This window comes from Elaeis guineensis, chromosome 9 (assembly GCF_000442705.2).
Source record: "Elaeis guineensis isolate ETL-2024a chromosome 9, EG11, whole genome shotgun sequence".
In the NCBI taxonomy this organism is placed as follows: Eukaryota; Viridiplantae; Streptophyta; class Magnoliopsida; order Arecales; family Arecaceae; genus Elaeis; species Elaeis guineensis.
Genome location: NC_026001.2, coordinates 28752883 through 28758742, shown reverse-complemented (window position 1 = coordinate 28758742; position 5860 = coordinate 28752883).

Here is a 5860-nt window from a genome sequence, read left to right as displayed (position 1 = left end):
TGATATTTCAAAATTTGTTTGCCCTTGAAATTTTCGCAAGGTTTGGGTAAAAAGGAATTAATTGTGATTTGGAACATGTTCTTCCCGTGAGCACAGTTGGCTAAGGTTTGAAACATTTTTTTTTCATTCTATTGTTTTTTTTCTTGTTCTATAGTTGAGCTTTTCCTTTTTTATGAAATATAAAAGCCAATCCAAATATATAAAGAAACAAAGTTATCCGAAGAAGGGAGAGGGATTCACACCCTTGGCAGATTTTTCTTCAAAGTTGTACAGGTTAAGAAGATCGGTTGAGGTGATATCTTGTTAAAAATATTTCTGAAGAATATATATTGCTGGGATGGGAGCTGAGTGCCGTTGTTTTCTTTCAACATGCTATCGTTGTTGATTAAGCCACATGACCAAGATCTAAATTACATAAACTCAAGTTCCTTGCTCACATAGCCCATAAGATGTCGAATGGAAGCACAACCCTAACCCTCGTTACAATCACTTTGTTATGTCATTTGCAGTTAAGCTCATATATAAAAACGTCTTACTTTGGTGTATGTGTACAACAGACATCTGCACGCAGGCCTTTATTTATATGCTATCAAAATTATAACAACCATACATAAAAGCCAGACTGGCCATATGTGAAGTAATCCTTGTTTTAATAATTCAATATCTATTTTCTGTATTATATTTTAAATGTATTTAAACACTATCAGCTATACGAAAATATCACTGGAATGTACCATATATCATATAATATAACAAATCTATATGCTATTTTTTTTCTTTCATGACCATATTATTTTGTTGTTACAAGTCATTATAACAATTATTAAAAGGCCGCTGTAACTTAGAGCTAGCTTCTCTTTTTTTTAGTACAAAGCGGGTGACCACATCATTCTAATGTGAGTATAGTCTAAAAAATTAAAATATAAAATATTTCATAGGATCCATGGGCAAACGTCACCATGACGCCCAATTCAACCTTTGATATGCTCGACAATAAAAGATGCAACTCAATTTGCAGCATTGTTCATCTTTCGATATATATGCTGAACAGATGTTACGAAGGAATGAGGAAGAGACCTTCAAATATTGTGAAGAAGCAGATGAACTTTTAGATGCTTCGTTTCATCTCAGATCTAGCCGATGGCTATGATGGAGTCATCTTCAATAAATATCCTTTCCACCCGCAATTTTTGTCTCGTGTGGATGATGTCCATCTAAATGGCATGAAGCTCCACTCCGGAGATAGCTAGCTTCTCTCCACTTCCCCATCCTCACCAAAATAAATAAACCAAAACACCAGCGTGCGTGCAGAGTACCCAAATAAGTCTGCCGTAAATCATACATGATATGATTCAAAAATGAGATAGTTTATGATTAATTAAGGTTCAGTGAATCACAATAATTTTGGTTCATGCACCATGGACAGGATATAGCCATAATATCACTATTTCTCAAGGACCTTCTAAATATTTGCAGTTGTCATTTCATCTCGGAGGCTAACTTTTTTTCCCTTTGTTATGCAAGTATGGTTACCTTTTTTTTTTTTTGGTACAATATTAACAAAACTCATCCTTCCAGAGGCAAGCAAAATTATTGGTAGGACGTTCTTCCCACGAACATAGAAGAAGCACACATACATGCCTGGGGACCAAAGAATGATTGGGTTATGATGCAAAACCCATTTGAAAAGTTATGGGCAGCAGCAAGTTCCCAAACGCAAATGAAGGCCCAAATATTTTAAACAAAAGGTTTTTTTTTTTTTGGAAAGGAATTAAGCAAAAGGCTAATATCCTATTCAAACTATACTTTGAGATTTTTCTCAAAAAGATAAAATAATATATTGACATTTAAAAAGGCCTACTCAAGCATGGTGCACTATGACCATAGTTTAATCATCCTTTAAAAGGTATCTCTTAGAGACTGTTTAGATATTCCTACAAGAATATAATGTTTGAATAATGCCTGTTGGCCTGCCTAGCTTGCATCTTCAAAGACTCACCAAAGTCCTAACCTAAATTTCATTCTGTGGGCATGTTACTTTGCAGGAAGAAAAAGATTCATGGAGGAGTTCCCTTTTTCCTTCCCATAGAATTCAAGGTAGAAGAGTGTTGGCTTGATGTAGGCTATACCCAGATAGACTTCTCAGTTAACGAATCGAGTAGAAAGTTGAGGCAAAATCCTACCCAATTGTCTAAACAAGTTTTTGGTGTTGGAAAGTAATCGGTACAGCAATGCTTTATATGCAAATGGAATCCAAAAATCCTTGGACAGATAAAATACATTATATAATTAAACATAAACTTATACCTGGAATAGTATGCATGTCAATAGTTATACTCCTAATGGTAGTTGAAACTATAAAGGTTTTGTTTGTATCTTTCATGCGAAAGAACAATCCTCTCTTTTTTCATAATATCAATCGTTGAATCATACAATATCCACTTCAAAATCTACACAAATAGATGAAAAAAAAATTAAAATATTTTGAAATTTACGTAGGATGCAATTCAATGGTTGATGTTGTTAAGAAAAAAATAATTAATTATTTTTTTATATGAAAGATACAACCGGATCCGAATTGTTGGGGATTTTTTTGTGGGGATGAGGGTGGGGTGAGGTGGCCTCGAGTAAAACGGCAGAGGCGAAGACCACGCAACCAAAACACGCGGGTATCCGACTGTAGCAATAATGGCCACAAGACCTAGAGGCAATGATGGCAGCAAGAATCAAAAGCCCATTTCTCCAACCCACGTAACCAATGTGGACATCACACTCGTTGGGTCCACCGACAGTGGAAATGCAAGATTGGACGCACCAATGGCCCTTTCACACCGGCGATAGACACCTTGGCCCCTCGTCGACCTTAGCCTGGACCATTCTAAGACAAGCGGTATGCCGCATGAACAAGCATTGATTAGGGTTGACGGTTGGATGGCGTTGGATGCGAGCCGGTGATAAAATATTTATTGATCTAAATCTGATCTATTTATTAAATAAATTAAAATTTTAAATTTGAATTCAAATTATTTATTAAATAAGTAATCTAATTCGATCTTATTAGAATTTGATACCTCGAGATCCGATCCACATTGAGCCCACAACGAGGTCTAAGATGACGAACGGAGTCCAACGAGCCTAAAATCAGTCCAAACGGAGTCCAGATGAAGAAGTTATGCTCGAAGGAAATGTGCACAGAGATTGGAGCAGCGGTGGGCTGGCGGAGGCCGGTGACAGTTTGGGCTAGGCCCGGCAGCCGGGCCAGTAGCATGCTAGACCACGCCTAGGCCCAGCGCGAGTGCGCATGATGGCCGGCCCAGGCCCAGTGCAGGAGCAACAAGATGCGGGCCTAGCGTGCGGCTGTCATCACGGTCCATGGGGATCCGCATAAATCAGGAGGGGGTTTTTTCTGGGTTTCTCACGGTCCACATGGATCGAAAGGTGGTTTCGCAATGTTTTTTCGCAGTCCAAAGTGTTTCTCATGGATCGAGCGGTCTGTTGCGCGATCTGACGGCTCCCAGGGCATTACGGGTTTGATCTGACGGCAGGACGCTTGATCAGCATGATCAAGGGGCGTGCAACACATGATGAGATGCGATATAACGGCCCAGGGATGAGCCGATCGAGATCTGATGGTTCAGAGGCATGTTCGGGTGATAATCGGAGTGCATATTCGATCAGGGCTCGGATTCAGGTCTTTAAAAGGCCTATGGCAACGAACAGAGAGCGCAGTTGTGGTGTGGTGAGTTCGGTGGAACTTGAGCAGCAGCCGCGAGTAGAGGTAGCAGTAGATCCTGAAGAGGTGCCGATAGAGAGCAGGAGCAGGGGCTTCAAGCAGACTGTCAGGCAGCAGATAGTGATCACTTCAGAACTTCACGGGGTTTTCCTAGAGAAAGAGCTTTTGTAAGAGAGAACTTCTTATGTGAGAGAGATTAGGTGTATGAGGGTTGAGGGTATGATCTCCTCTTATAATTTTTCTCTTTTTCATAGTGAAGCTTGCATGCCCCGTGGAGGCGAGCCTTTTGGCTGATTCGTATTTGATTGTTTTTGTTTTGTTTCTTCTTTTTTCCTGCTGCTACATGTGGTATCGAAATGATCCTGTGGAGGTGGTGTCTTGGCCAGACATCCCCAATAAATGGTATTAGAATGAGGCAGTATCAGTGAGCAGGTTGCGGCGGTGGTGAGCAAGAATGAAGATAGAGAAGACAGACTCAATCAAGATGGAGATCAACAAGTTGGATGAAAAGAGTAATTTCTTCTTATGACAGGCAAAAGTGAAGGACGTGCTCATCTAGCAAGAGTTGATCGACGCTCTCTTGTACAAGATGAAACCCGACACCATAGAAGAGAAGATTTGGGAGTGGCTACAGATGCAGACAATGAGTACCATCCATATGTACCTGACAGATGAGGTGATGACACATGTACTTGGCGAGACTTCTCCGACGGTGATATAGTCGAAGCTCGAGGAGTTATACATGATGAAATCTCTTACCAACACTCTCTTCATTTGGAGACAGTTCTACTAGCTGCGGATAACTGAGGGACAGAATATGTAGGAGCATTTTAACCACTTTCGAAAGATCCTTATCAACCTCCTCAGCATTAGGGAGAAAGTTGAGGAGAAGACCAGGGTGCTGGTCTTGCTAGCGTCACTTCTCCCTTCATATGAGTCCTTGGTGACTGCTCTTTTAGTAGGGAAGAGCACCATCAAGATGGACAAGATCACCGCGGCGATCTTTTAGAATAAGATTCTCAGAAGGGAGAATCCAGCTTCGAGCTTAGGTGGCAGTAGCTCAGCTTTGATGGTTTCTGGAGGAGCAGAAGATGGCAGACGGAGTGGCAAAAGATCACGAGGTGAACGGCGGTGAGGGACTTGAGCAAGATCAGATGCTACGGGTGCGACAAGTTGGGGCATCGTATCAGAGATTGCACATAACGAAGAGATTGGACAAGGGCTACTGCAGCGATAGCCAATAGCGAGTCAGAGGATGATGTTCTCGAGATATCTGACGAGGTATCTACTTCTTCCTAATGGTGGATTATAGATTCTGCATGCACCTATAATGTATTTGCAAAGAGGGCAGTTTGACTCCCTAGAGAACAGCGAGGGCACTGTTTATCTGCTGGATGGATCGAGCTATACGATTAGAGGCATCGGGACAGTCAGCTAGAGGACATATGATGGTGTAGTAAGGAGATTGGGGGAGGTCCAATACACATTTGATTTTAGACAGAATCTTATCTCACTGAGCAAACTAGATTCGAGAGGCTACAGGACAGTAGCTGGTGGAGAAATCCTGAAGGTCATGCACGACGATAGGATTATTCTAGAGAAAAAAAAGAGAACGAGAGGATATTACTACCTGATTGGGAGTCTAATGCGAGGTGGAGCTTCAGAAGCCAGAGGGAGTCCAGAGTGAGATGGAGCTCCAGGTGGAGCTGGATCGGGCATGAGATATGAGACTCGAGAGGATGAGAGGCGATATCGTAGAGTGAGATTCCTATTGCCACGGGAGGATATCTCGAGCAGATCTCAAATCAAGAGAAGCATAGCATATGATAGAGATGAGATAGAGTGGTCTGGCTCGACTCTCATGTTTGCCCATCCATGATCAACAGGCGATTACCTCAGGGTATGAGGACGAGGAGATCCAGAAGCTCTCAAAGTTAGGAGGAGGTCGAATATCGAGTCGAGGTATAGATTATTAGAATTTGATGCCTTGAGATTCGATCCACACTGAGCACACAATGAGGTCCAGGATGACGAACGGAGTCCAACAAGCCTAAGATCAGTCCAAATGGAGTCCGAATGAAGAAGTTACGCTCGAAAAAAATTTGCATGGAGATCGGAGCAGCGATG